A 14856-nucleotide genomic window follows, 5' to 3' on the forward strand; every position below is an offset into this window, starting at 1 on the left:
TTAAAATGCAGTTTTTAAAACCATCTGCTCAGCTCCTGCTGGCTTAAAAAAAAAAAATAAAATAGTAGTTTTTTGGAAGGATGGCCAGGGCCAGAGTTCATTCCAACAGAGATCATAAGCTTATTTCTACAAAGAAAATGTTTTTCCCTGTAAGCTTAAAGGACTGAAGAATGAGATGTTCTGCTGAGGCTAGCCAAGTGTTATCCAGCTGGTGTTCTCCAGCTGGGAAATAGCTTATTGCTTTGATGAACTGCATTAAAGAATGGTCTACAGGCTCTTTGCTTTTCTATTTTTGAGACCTTAGTAGGATGTGTAACAGTTCTTCCAGAAGTGAGAGCATGAGTCATGTATGGCATAAAGAAGTGAGCTCTGGTGGGATGTGTACCTTTGTATGATAAAAAGGTACACAACCTGTATAAACACAACCCCTGAGTGCAACCAAAATTTCATCCCTTATCTCTCCCTGTTGATTTTTAGTTTGGTAAGCTATTATTAGCATCTCATAGGAAATAGAGCTATAGTTTTTCTTTAAGGTGATGGGATAGAATTTCACTGATACAAAGGTTACTGGCAAGTTTTGTCTTAGCCAAGGGAAAATAGATTTCATGCTGGTTAATTGAATCATCTGTGTTTTGAGATATCTAATCAAGAAACAGAATGGAAAAGCAAAAAAAGTAGAAAAATAATTAGGTAAAATGTGAATGAAAAGTCAGAAACACCAAACCATGGCTGTATAAAAATCTTGAGTAAATTATGCAAGTAATTTTTCATGCTTCCAATTTTTGCACTTTTGAGCCTCTTTACAGGTAATTTATGAACAAAATAAAGCAGAGGTCACTGAGGTTCTGGTCAGGACTATGGACACTTTTAGCTGCAGCCATGATTTGAAAGTTCAGGTGTGTACAGCTATGAGACCACTCTGCCAGAACATGGGAAGCAGCATGTACTGAGCTCAGGAAAACGGAAGATGACAATTTCAATAAAGCCTCTTCCACTCTGAAGTAAGTCTGCCCTTCTCATCCTGTAGTTTACAATGTGTGTTGATGCATTAGTATTCTGCAAGGAGGTCATGATTTGCCACATACCTGTTAGAATCTTTTCCTTGCACATTTCTGTTTAGTTATTTATCTAGTTGTTTGACAAGAAATTGCACATTCTGCACAGGCTTCCTTAATGCAGAAGGACACTTGGGAGACTTAATCCTCTTAGTCTGGATACCTTTTTTGAAACATGGAACATAAAAGTTTGAGTTTCTTCCTACGTGATTATAATCAAGATATAGGTTGCATAGAGATGGAAGAATCTCAGGCCACCAGATGGGTATGTATTTCCAGTTACATTCCATGTTGAAAAAAGTGAAGCACAAAAAGGGAATATTACAGAAAAAGGGAGGCTCCCACTATGATGTTCTCCTGGCTTGGGATTTTCTTTCCTCCCTTCCTTGTAAAATTCAAATTGTTAATTGCATGCATTGAAGAAGAAAATGATTTTGCATCCTCACTGAAGATGAAAGCCCTTGCTGTATTAAATCTGGAATACAGCATCAGTTTTCAATTTGACCTGTATATAAATAAGCCATAGAACTGTGACATAATTCAGTTTATGAGGAAATGCATCAGCATGGAACAGAAAAAAGCCTTCTGTTAGACATAAGTAAGGCTGAAAAGATTTTAAGGAAACAGTACATATTTTTCTCTTCTGGAAATGTGACTTGTGCTAAAGAGAGTACATTTTTCTTTTCTGTCAGATAAAACCCACGTGCCCTGAAGTTACCAATTATAGCTCAACATACCAAAGGCTTGGGGAAAAAGAAAGGCCTCAGCCTCCTCATTCAGGGCTTTCCTAAGTGCTAGAAAACTGTTTTATTATCATATTGCAGTACAAAAGAGCAACTTACTAGAAAAAGTAAATGAACAAAAAATTAGTATAAGTTTGACCAGCGCAGCAAATTACTTCTCTTTATTTTAATATTATTTGTTAATAAGATGAACTCTTAAAAATACCTGTATAACAATCATTGTCCCAGGGCCTACAGACCTGACTTACTATGAATTTAAATGTTTATTCAGTTCTGCTGTATGTATTAATTCATACAGTTTACTGGAAAATTTTGTAGTTTTTAACTAGCTGATGTAGGATTGGATTGTTGATGTTCTCATGAAGGTAAATGTCAAGAGAAAGTACCTGAGTAGTAGCAGCATCTCTACTAAAGAAAATCACTTTGTACAGTAGATCTCTAGTACATGAGACTTACTGTATTCTGATGTTATGATGCATTTATAGAAATTAATTAATAAATGATGTCATGGTATTTAACTTCTTCTTGATGATGCCATTTTGCAGTAAAATTCTCAGTCTCCCTTCTGTGTCACCTGTCCACAAGCTGTGCTTTGTTCAGACCTGCAGCTGTGCTGCCTGACAAGGCACATGAACAGAAGCCACATGGAACAGAAGTATCAAACTGCTGCATCCCTTTCCCTGAACAGGTCCATCACCTTTGTTCTTTCTACCTTCTCCAAGCTCAGCCTGTGAAAATAGAAATTTCTATTTGAAAACTTTCCCTTCTTTTGTTTGGGTTGAAATTGGTAAGGGATTCAATGTGTGAATGGAAAGCAGGAATGCAAGACAGGAAATACGGGTTCTGTCACTGTGCAAGTCCTGTAACCATAGGAAAAAAAAAGCTTATCACAGGGATCTATGGACAAAGGCACAAATATCAAACCTTCCCTAGCCCAGGTCTCTGAAACTACAAGACGCATTAGGAAATGTTGTTTTATAATGGCAGCATATATAACACTTCACTGATAAAGCCAGTAAGCAGCATGATAATACCTTAAACCTAGTGGAAGACAATGGCTGCTAAAAATAATAACGACACCTATTAAAGAGAAATCATAGCCACTGAAGAAAAAGAGCTAAGACAAGTACAGACTGATGAGGGAAAGTTTTTAGCCAGTCTGTCACAGCCCCAAAACCCAAACTGATTAGGGAATGACATAACATGGTAACATGATCCAATACCTTATGCTTGGCTGTGAGTATCCTCTGCCAAAACATTCTGAAGTACGAAAGGGAGCATTTTGGAGATGAGAAAGAAAAAATGTTTGAATCTCAGAAAGAATCAGTTTGTGCAATAGTTCAGAACACTGGGGACCATGATTGCATATCTTTGGTCTGCCCCATGTCATGTCTGACCAGGACAATTTTAAGCTTTCTCCAGTTTAATTTCTAGTCCGCAAATGAGAATAATTCAACAGCAAGTAGTATAAACAAATACACAGATTAGATCTATTTTCTGTGCTCACTTTGAATTTGAAGCAACTATTTCACAGCACTGCAGTCAAATGATAAAGTTAAATAATAGCAGGAAATTATAAAGACAGATAAAGCAGAAGAACTGACTAGAACAAAAAACAATAAATATACCAAAGATTTTATGTCACTAGACAGAGATATAAAAATACATAAGACAAACTGATAGGTAAAATAGACATCAAGTTCTACTGGGCAGCTGGTAGGCCTGAATATCTCAACAAATACCCACATAAATGGAGCCATTACAGGTCTCATGTTATTTTTACTTAGTTTTGTAGTTCTCATGGGCATCCTCAGGTTTTAAGTGACTTTTGTTTTGCTGCCTTCTGTGCAACATGATAACACCAACTGCTCCTGAAATGCAGCCAACCTCAAGAGTAGAGAAGTTGCATTTGTGCAGAGTTGCAATCCAAATTAGGTCTGGTTTGGGCTAGCTCAGGTGCCTCCAGCCACTTGAGCTTTGCACAAATACTACAACTGAGAGCACAGTGAATGGGCTGTCTTATTGAGTCTCTGAAAAGGGAAGAGGAGACAATGCAAATGGAAGGCAATATGCTTACCATTGTAGAAAGGAAATGTTTGAAAGCAACACAAAAAGTAAGGAAATAGAATCTTTAAGAGGGTTTAATAAAATTGAACAGTTTCCTTATATGCTTAGTGAGAATCTATCCAACCACTTTGGGTATGTTGTGAAAATTATGATGTAAAAAGTCACGTTCAGGGCTTAAAATTATTAAGGAGCACTGTGTGATAAATCACTAAAAGAGGGTGGGAGGAGGCATGATTTCATTCAAGCAATGGAACTGTCATACTCAAAGCATACCTCAGTGCTCCACTGGCTCAGAAGCTCATAGTTCAGTGGTGGAAGTTCAGCAATGGGCAGGTTCTTTGGAAGGTGTCTATTATGTTTTTCTCATACTTCTCTCTAATGCATAGGTTGCTGTCAAAGGCAGGATTTTATGACAGATGGACAACTGGTCTGATCCAATCGGTTGTTCATGTTCTTGTATTTTCCTGCAAAGAGCAAATTTTCAACATTTTGTTTTCCTTTCTCTGTAGTGCATTGTAGGAAAGGGAATTATGAGCCCTGTCTTCTTCATGGTCTGTTTGACCTCTCTGAAAACACAAGACTTGTTCCCACTGGGAAATGTCAATTATATGGACATGTATATCCTAGGAACAGACTCTTTAAAAATGTTATATAGTATCCAGGTTTTTTAAGTAGCCAGGAAAATAATTTCATTCTTCAGCAATGATGTCACTGAGCTTGTAGTCCAAATGGTGTTCTCATTCTTGGCAAGGAACATTAAACAAAAAATGTATGGTTTTCAAATGCTACTCAGATTCAGTAAAAAGCATTTACGCAAACAAAAGATGTTGTTGTGTCTAGAAACTGTTGTTTATCTTTAGAATGGAGCCATGTTAATAGTTTTAATATGCTAAAATGTGAAGTCCTAGATGCACAGAATAATCAAATTCTGTTCATCTGCCTAAAAGCACTGTCCTCCTGTGAGCTGAATTAGGACTGTGCTGAAGCCTCAGGCCCTGAGTAATCTGTGCACAAACTAAATATCATAAAAGGTTTTTTTCATTCTTACTTTCTATAGAAAGTATAGTTGTCTTTATCAGTATTAGCTGTATTTTTTTGGAATGTCTAGGGAAAATATATGTATAATCCATATAATTGTCATCATGCTGCATGCTGCATCAATATACAAATTTACTGATTTCTTTTTTTTTCTGGAATCTTGAAGGACATTTACATTGAAGAGACATTGTGATTTTTGGTTCAGAGTGGTTTATGTCCACATCCAAAAGTATTAAAGTCAGCAGTGGGATCTCAGTACTTTTGGTATCATCTGTTTTCTTATCAAGTGCTTACAATTTAATCAAAGGGTATGATGGTATTAAGTGTGAACACGTAGAGTTAGCTTCATGTCACAGATAATAAAAACAGACTGAAGCTTTTGGTTGAGAGTATTATCACTAATAGTAGGTAAGAACACACAAATAGATATGAAGTAAAATGAGCAATGTATTCTTGTGATGATGTACTTGACTGTCAACTTGAATTTTCAGTTTTAGCTTTTCTGTGGTTTTTTCCTAAACGTTTATATTTCATTATAGGACAGTATGTAGTGCCATTTTTTCTTGGGACTGTGCTTTTGTACTTGGAAGTCATTCTCAGGAGAATGATGGAGCACTCTAACAGATTGCCCAGAGCAAATGAGTCTTGATTCTCAGAGATACTCAAAATTCACCTGGATACAGTCCTGGGTGACCAGCTCTAAGTGGCTCTGTTTGGCTGAGGGAATCTCCACATCATTTCCAGAGGTTGCTTCCAAACATAACCATTCTGTAATTTTGTGATTTCATTTCTTGCCTCTAAAAAAATTAAGGGAATATATTTTTTCTTCATTTAAAATATTCCTTTGTGTACCTAGGTGTTTTTTATCTCAATATCACTGTGACATTCAGAGGAACAGAAAAGGAACATCTGTATATCAGTTACGTACCAGACAGTTCTAAAGCACAACCTCAGGGCCATTTGGGTAACTGTGTAATTTAGCAAGGCAAGTGAGACTTTATAAGCCATTTTTGAAGTAATATACAAGTAAAATAGATTGTTAGTTTCCACAGGTTGGTTTTTCCTTGCTTTCATTTGTTCTTCCATGTTATTAAATTAGTCTCAAAAGGTCTTGGACAGAGAAATAAGAAAGGGAAAACATAAAGAAGAGAATGAGAAGGAATAAATGAAGTAAAATTAAATTAGTTAATTTAATCCTGTAATAAAAGTAATGCTATCCACTGACAACAAAAAACTCTGATGGAGAAAAATTCTTCTATGTAAAACCAGGAAGTTTTAATCCCTTCTGGGATTATTTACTCAGTAGTGTTATTCTGGACAGAATTAATCAATCTACCTTCATAATTAGTCAACTCATATACAAATACATATATACAAAATGTAGGTTTTCCAAAGAAATTCTCAAAAATTACACGTTCTTGGTAGTTTCAGGGGAGCAGAACCAATATCTTTCTGTCTTTTAAATAGGAAAAAGCACTGTGCTGTTTTGAAGGCAAACCAGCAGGAGGAATTAACTCCACACAAATATGTTGCTAGAGATTCCAAGTCAGAACTACAGTTTAATAGGAAAAATTACAATAAAGGCAACATTGCAGAAACACTGGCTTAAACCAACAATGTCAGAATACAACCTGGCATCCTGCTGATCAGGGTGGTGGCAGCAGTCCAGCTGGAATGATGGATGTGGTCCTGTTGAAGTGGTGATGCTGTACAAAGGTCTGGTCCTTCTCTGGAGGTCCAGTGGTGCTTGTTGAGAGCTCTTTTCCTGTGGGCACCCAGCGGTGATATTGAGGTGTCCCAAGGCCCAGATTATGCACAGGTAGGAATGTTCAGAACCACCCCCATGGTGGGGCTTTTCACAATAGGATGATGTAATTCTGTGGGTCACTTTGGGAAGTCCTGGATGGCCCACTAGCAGACATGGCCCCCTTTAGGCTGAGTGTGCATTGGGCAGCTGTTGCAAAGACCAACCAGTGACAGCTCACCAGAAGGTGATGTAGGTGGTGACAGAATACTCACCTTACATTGTAACAAAAGACAAACACTCCAAGATGCATAAATAATACCAACAGACTGCAATTGAAGCAGTTCCCATGAGACACAGAAGGAAAGGTTGAGAGACAGGGAAGGTGTTTTTTTGTCTTCTCCTGCTGTGAGATACTGTTCTCCTCCAGCTGAGGTAGAATATTCCAAATTATTTTAGAATATGAAGAGCAAATGTATCACCCTGTGGATCTCCACCTTGTTGAGAGTATGGAAGCTCTATCTTACAATTTGAGGCAGCCATGAAGATGTGTAGATTCTGCACAACTTGCTGTTTAAAACTATGAGAAGAAAAAAAATCTATTTTCTTCCATCTTTTCAACTTGTGCTTTTTGTTTTCAGTGACAGACACCAAGATCTAGTTGCTTATTTTCAGTTATTATAATAGGCCTCTTACACAAAAATGTCCATTTCCCCATGTCACATTCCAGTCCACAGACTCTTCCCAGTGATTAGGAAATAATAAACTTTCCTGGAGCATGATACATAAACTTTTTATCATCTATAATGCAATCTTCCTCATATAAATCTGAATCTTCTGTTTCTGAGAATCCAAGGCAACTGTGTGTGATCATTTTGGAGTTCACTATGCCAGTTCCTAATTTAGCACTAATATTTTTTGGAAAAAGTGCAAAATAACAAGAAGTGGTGCTTGCTTCATGTGTATTTTTATCTCAGATTTGGAGTTTTGTTTTTTGCCCAAGGTTATTATTTCTCTCACCGGCTCCCTGTCATGTAATAATTCTCTGTCATCTAATTAAGTAGTGACCTGAGATCAGCTAAGGCCATTCAATGTGTCTATTGAATTTGGCCCAGTCTGTGAAAATAATGTACAAGAGAGAGAGAGATGTGTGAAAGCACTGGGAGCAATTTAATTTTGTTTTGAAAAGTATTTTAGACAATCTAGCTTCCTTTTTGTCTCGGTTTCTTTATTTTTTTTTAGCCTTTAATGTTTGCCCTAGAAGAAGACTTCTGATCTACAGTGATTTATACCAGTTCAATTAGAAATCACTCAGCAGAGTTAAATGTGAAAGGAAGTTACAGTAATGCAGTTGGAGTAACACAGAGCAGGAATGGGCATTTTTGACGTGCCAAGGTAAAAACTGTTTGCAATGTCTGCCACATTCCCCTGACACTGGCTCCCTGGCATGGAACAAATGCAGGAGCAGCACCTGGGAAGCATTTGCCATTCATTGCTAAGGTAGGTTGGATTTTCTGTTGTGCAGAGAGCAGTGTTATCTGATGGTGGGGTGTGGCATTTGTACCTGGAGTTACAGTGTTTGGGTAGAGAAAGGAGGCATTTCTAATGGTATTCTTCACTTATAGAAGCTTCTTCTTAGGAAGGTTCTTGTCTTTTGGAAAAGGTTCTTGTCTTTTTTCAGCCTGCATTGTATGGTGCGCTGAAGAGGTGGGTAAACTGAATTTCAAACTTGCACTGGAGGGAAATAAGCCTCTGTTATCGGAGACCTCTAAGTGTTCCTAATGCAGCAGTTTAGTAGAAGCATAACTGGTGCAGAACTGAGGCTTTGTGCTCACAGAGATGCTAAAACAAAGCATTGTCTTTCCACACTCAGTTCTTACATCTGGGTGTAAAATGTTTTGGGGAACTGGACATCTACTTGCTGTACATAGAACAAATAGATTGGGTGGAGAACAGACAATGACATGGCTATTTGAGTTATTTGAATGATATCGAATGGATGTTGGGTTTTGCTAGTATTTTAGACAAAAAATATTTTTTGATAAAGATGTGTTTTGTTTGAGATACCCTGCAAACAAATCAAGTCTTTAACTCACTGCAGTCTCAAATGATTACAATAAATTTTAAGTTGAAAAAAACAAGTAAAAAACAAACACACCATTTTTTTCTATGCTTCGTGCTTAATTGTATTAACATTTTAACTACACTAAAGGCCAAAAAGTTGTTCACTCATGCACAGCTTTTACTGACAAAGTCCCAGCAATTGCCCCTAACATATTCTGATTTTCAGCCTGTTGCTTTTCATCCTGCCTTGCATCCGTGCCAACTGAACTTACAGTATGATGCTGTAATTGGAACATGCTCCTCACCGCCTTGAGTAGTTTTCAGAGCAGTATTTTCCAAGTGTTTGTGACACTTACCATATGGTTTCCAGCTTCAGTGCTGGCCAAAGCCTGGCTGTCACCAACCAGACATGAACAGCAGAGCTTCAGAAACTCACGTTCCTTACTCCTGTGTCTTGCATCAGTTCCCTTTTGCAAAAAATCTGCACTGAACTACGCTTCATTAAAAGAGTAGAAATTGAAATCAAGTGTTCTATACATGTAAAATGGCTGCCCACACACAGGACAATGACCTGCATCTTCTCTACCAGCACTGTTTATCCTTTTACACCCTTAAATTTTCTTTACAGTTCCTTTGATGAATGACTTAGGGTTGATATTGATAAATGAATGAAAAACTGAAGATACTGAGAGGGGGTAAGCAGTTCATCTATTATTACAAGCAAGACAATTAAATTCTTTGAATACTGCCATCTTTCTGTTAGCCTGTGCTCCATTTGTGTGTTTACCTCTCACTGTAGTTTTCTGTCATCTTTAATCAGGAGTATTTTGGCCCATGTATACTTTTGGCATCTAAAAGGAATTCTGTTTCCCGTTTTGTCCTACACGGTGGAGTTTTAAATATATTTGGGTGCTAATTAATGTTGAATGCAGAAAGAATTAAATGCCTTTATAAATATAGTGACTCAAAATAAATAATAATTAGAAATTTATCCAATACATTTGGAATCTCATGATCCAGACAGTATTTTTCTTACTTATTTATTTTGAATCATAGGGAGCTTTCATGGATGGGCCTGGGAGACTTGATGTCTTTTAGACAGTAGAAAAAGAGTATCTGTTTGGGTCATGCTTTCAGGGGACTATGAGCCAGTGTTGTATGGAGAGGATACAGGGTGGTGTAGCTGGCTATGGAACACTGGCTGTGGGTATAACTTTAAAAAGATAACTGTAATGCAGTTGTTTTTAAATCAAATTCTTTCATAGGGAAGGAAAATATTCACAGTTAAATCCTGTGTTTTTCCTTGAAGGTTTTTGCAAGTACTTTTTTTTTATCTGACTAGAATGGGTTCAAATGATATGAGTTTTCTTCCTAGACAACTTTAGTTTGCCAGGTTTCTAGGATTTCCCAATGAATTAATTAGTCCTTTTTCTTCAATGAATTAAAGAAAAAGAATTAATCATTTGAGTTCACTTTTTTGGTAAAACATGATTTTGGCTTATAGAATGGTATGTTCTGGTGTAAGTAAAATCCAAGCAATCCAGTTTACCACCCATTAGAATAGAAATAGAATCACTAAGGTTGGAAAAGGTCTCCAAGATCATCAAGTCCAAATCAAGGCAGCTTAACAGAATCATGGAATTGTAGGATGATAAGGGGTTGGAATGCTCCTTAAAGATCTTATAGTCCCAACCTCCCCTACCATGTGCAGGGACACCTCCCACTAGACCAGGTTGCTAAAGGCTTTATCCAACCTGGCTTTGAACACTTCCAGGGATGGGGCAGCCACAACCCCCCTGAGCGAGTGCCTTTCTTTCTTTGCCCCACATTTGTAAAACAGTACCTTTTTGGGTTTGGAAATACTAATTTGTTTCTGTTTATAATGTGCAGCAATGTGTTCCGTGCAGAATTCAGTTATAAATTCATAATAAAAATTAAACTGGGGAAAACCTAACTCAATATGATCTATGTAAGAAAATCAAGAGATTTTTGCCTCATGGACCTCTGGGTGATCTTCAGAGGATCAGTGCAGTTGCAGACCATGTTGTTATTTCAGGCCATAGTTCATGTAGATATGCAGTGCATTTAAAGAGGTCTGTCACTGAGAGCTTTTAAGAAAATTTATCAGCAGAGACCAAAAAGGAAGGCCCTTGCTTAGCTAAAAAGTCACCTAAAATACTGGCTAGGGAGGATAAGTCTAAAATGTAGCTTTTACAATGAACAGTCATTTGAAAATTTCAGGAGTGGTCTGTGTTAAGATCTACTCTCTTCAATGTAGTCATAAATAACCTAGAAGCAGATGTGAACATTCAAATTAAAAGTTTGGAAGATCCTAAGTTATTCAGGATAAAGGGAAGAAGAGGAGATGGTAAAGAAGAACTTATAGGACTAAATGACGAGGCATGAAAATGGCAGCTGAAATTCAGAGTAAATAAATGTAAAATCAAACACATGGCAGAAACAACTCGGGAGTCACATAAAACTGAACCAGCTGTTCCCACTCAAGAGCAAGATTCTGAGGTTATGATCTTTAGTTTCATAAAACATTGATTCATTGCTCAGTGACAGTCATAAAACCAAATCAACTGTTAGGCATTTTTAGGACTGAAAACAAAACAGGGAACACCATTATGCCACCATGTACCTTTATAGTTCAGTCATGGTTTTTTGGATATTGTGCAAATTCTGATCTCTTGGTCTTAAAAAGTAATGTATTAAAACTTGAAAATATTCAGCAAAGGCAAAAAAAGGTAACAAAAGTATGGAGTTTCTCTAGAAGGGGTGGATTATTAGGCTAGCCATTTTTAACTCAGAAAAGGGTGATTTGGAGGGCTGATAAGAAATCCACAGGATCCTGGCTTCCACAGGGATAGTTGATGCAGCTCAGCTGTTTGCTGTCTCTTTTCATAGAAAAAACTAAGGACCATCAAATGAAGCTGATTTCAGAACAAATACAATATGGCATTTCTTTATGCAAAGAGTAGCAGTCCCATGGAGCTGCTCACCAGGAGGCATTGCAGATTCTCATATTTATGTGGATTTTAGGGGGAAGTGGACAAACACTTTGAAGAGAAATCCATTTAAAATTACTAAACAGAAAAAAATCCAGTAAGCTTAAGAAATCATGTGACCTGCATATAACTGGAAGCTGAGGGACTTAGGAAGGAAAAGCCTGTTTTTATTCTGTTGTTCTTCAATAAGCATCCACTTACAGCTACAGCTAGGAAAAAAAACAAAACCAACAGTCTAACTCGACCCCTGGCTTAAATTCCTGTTCCTAAGAAGTGCAATTAAAGTGTTTCTTTTTTAAAAACAATGAAGACTAAAATCACACAATTTAAGACCAAAATCACCTGTTTGGGGCATGTGGTGCACTGTATTATTAGACTATTTAGATATCCAATCAAGAATTTGGAGCTGATATTTTCGTAAAATACTAAGGGACTTAATGACTTCCAAAATTACTTAAATTGACTTAGTGGCTTCCAAATCTGACCAAATTGCAGTCTGGTTTGGACATTTCATTGTATTTGTTGTCACTGAAAACTGAGGCATAAAAAACCATATAGACAATATCAGAGAGTATTGATTACAGCAAAATTACATTTACTTTGGCGCTTTATTAAGGATTTATGTCTTCTGTTATTTTTAAGCTTATTTATCTGCCATACATATTTTCAATATAGTGTGAGTAGAAACTCATGTTTCTGTTTTAAAAGCCTGGTATGAGAAAGAGGAGTTCAAAACCAGTTGATGTTCATTCAAGCAGAATAGTGATTTCTTCATTTGCTGACTCATTGAGGCTGCTATAGTACTCTAGAATGCAAAACCCTTTAGAAGGGTTATTTCTGAAGAACCAGCTGGGGCTTGGGGTGTTTTTTTTGTTTCAGCTAAAAGTCAACAAAAAATTATGTGGTTCCTTAAGGCATTTATTTCTTAAAACTACCCAGTTTAAGACCTAGAAGAATATTCCAGTACAAGATTATAATAATGCTTTCAAATATTTCATCTGAGAATTTATGTATGAATAGGCATTTGCAAAGCATATGTGTTAGATTAACATTCAGTCCACCACAGCCACAACACAGTTTCCTTTAATGGATTCCAGGGATTTAAGAAAAGTATATTTTACATTATTAACTTCAGCTTAGTTCTATTAACAGCAATTAATCCTCTTTTTTGTTCAACTTCATGAGATTTATGCAAGTTTAGGATTTTGAAAATAATATTGTTATATTAGCATAAAGCTACTAATGAAGGGATAAATAGGGAAATCACTCTTCACTGTCTATTCAATGAAAATTCCTTGTCTATCCAGATGCTAGCATGCTGTCCATCATTAACATACCTGCTTGATTCACAGTTAAATGAGGCTTATATTTGGCACCCTAGGATGCTGAGTTCACCTAAAAACTCCTGCTGACTGATTATGAAATTAATGTATGTTTATATATGTAGAAGTATATGTTATATCTAGCAATACATTAAAGCATTTCTGACAAAATTAGGAATTTTCTTACTACACTCTTTTGCTTATGTTATTTGTTGTCTGCAGTGTGGATTGACCCCTAACAACAAACAACAACAACAACAACAACAACAACAACAACAACAACAACAACAATAATAATAATAATGTTCTGTAAAGTTAGCAAAGCACTTTAGTTCTTCATTCTAATGTGTAATGAAATAATATCACGTTGTATGTGACAGTTGATTTCTTGGTCTGTCTATCTAGTAAATAATAAAGGGCAGGAATACAAAATTTTGAAGTTGGAATAAGAGTATTTTTGAAGCTTGGAGTGACGGAGGGAACTTTCATTAAGAATTTTGCTCCCAACATCTGTGCATCTAAGACTCAAGTCTAAATTACAAGCAGCATAGATCATAATTTTATTATTTTAAATTTTTCCCATCCTTTAGCTATAATAAACAATGGTAGTAGCTGTTTTGCAGGATGGCATTTACGTTTTTTTTTTTTTTGTATTCTAGCATATTAGTTGAATCTTCAGACAGATTGCATCCCTTCAAGTGTGTTGGGCATTCATTCATTCATTCATTCATTCATTCAAACAAGTTCTCTTGGTCAGAGCACTGTTCAGATACTTTGGAGCTGCACTTGTGTTTAAATTCCTGCTGCAGAGGAAATTTGTTTCCTAAAGTAACATATGCCACTTTTGACATAACCAAACCATTTTTGTCTTGCCAACAGATGATATATGTTTGGATTCAGGCAAACTGCCAAAGAGGCTCCACTATATTACCTTTCTTTTACTGTTTAAAAGCTGCCCTGAATACATCAGAGGGGCTAGGCAAATCTGTTTGAAATTTAAATTCTAAAGGAGCTGTAAAGGGCTGTTTTAGCAGCAATGAAAATTTTAGTCTAGAGAAGAAATTTCATTCCCTTGTTTTCTTTTCCCCACAGGAGAGAGTGGAGACCTGTGCTTGTGTGGATATCTTTTAATATGAACTGGATGTAGCCTGAGAATTACATTTCTGATCAGCATAACAGATTTATTTTCCCTGCTCCTCACTGGGAAGCCAAACTGGCTGTTTAGAAGGAGACACAATTGGTTCAAACAAACACATTTCTTTTGAAATGTTTTGGTTTGTTTCTTCTTTGCTTTGTACTTCAGGAAGTTTGGGAGAATAGTAAGAATGTGATGATGATTTTCATTCTTGCAGTAATCTCATTGTTAATTTCCATAATGAATTTAATGTATAGCTCATAACTAATAGTAATTACTAGTGATGCTTTGAACACTTTGGATGCCACAAAGCCAGACATAAGCACTCCTCCCTAAATATTGAAGAGGAGACATTCTGAGCTTGAGAGGGTTCTTGGGGGACTTCCCTTGAGACCCTGAAATATCCTCTAAGAAAGCGTGGTAAAAACTTAGTGTCCTTGCTTGCGTGTTCTGTGCAATTGTTAGAAGAAGATGGCAGTTTGCTTTTCTCCATTTCACATACATTCTTAAGCCTTCTGAGCTCTTCTGTTTGGAAACTTTACATGAATCCAATACAGAAACCAGGGATTAAATGAACAGAGTAGTTTTAAAACAACACGAAGATGACTCCACGATGGAATTCAGGTGCCGCTTGTGATTGCACTAAGTGAAAAATTTACATTGATTTTCTTTTAAGT

At 36.7% G+C, this 14856-nt stretch overlaps 1 protein-coding gene across 1 annotated transcript in view; it reads left to right on the forward strand.

Annotated features, from left to right (window-relative positions):
- The window catches only part of RIBC2 (RIB43A domain with coiled-coils 2), a 28890-nt gene extending 14641 nt beyond the window's left edge, over window positions 1–14249 (forward strand). Inside the window, exon 8 of the mRNA XM_030960684.1 lies at window positions 14137–14249. The gene's annotated coding sequence lies outside the window, so the exon portion shown is untranslated. The remainder of the gene's footprint in view (window positions 1–14136) is intronic.
- The last annotated feature ends 607 nt before the right edge of the window (window positions 14250–14856 follow it).

Source organism: Camarhynchus parvulus, chromosome 1A (genome assembly GCF_901933205.1).
Source record: "Camarhynchus parvulus chromosome 1A, STF_HiC, whole genome shotgun sequence".
NCBI lineage: Eukaryota > Metazoa > Chordata > Aves > Passeriformes > Thraupidae > Camarhynchus > Camarhynchus parvulus.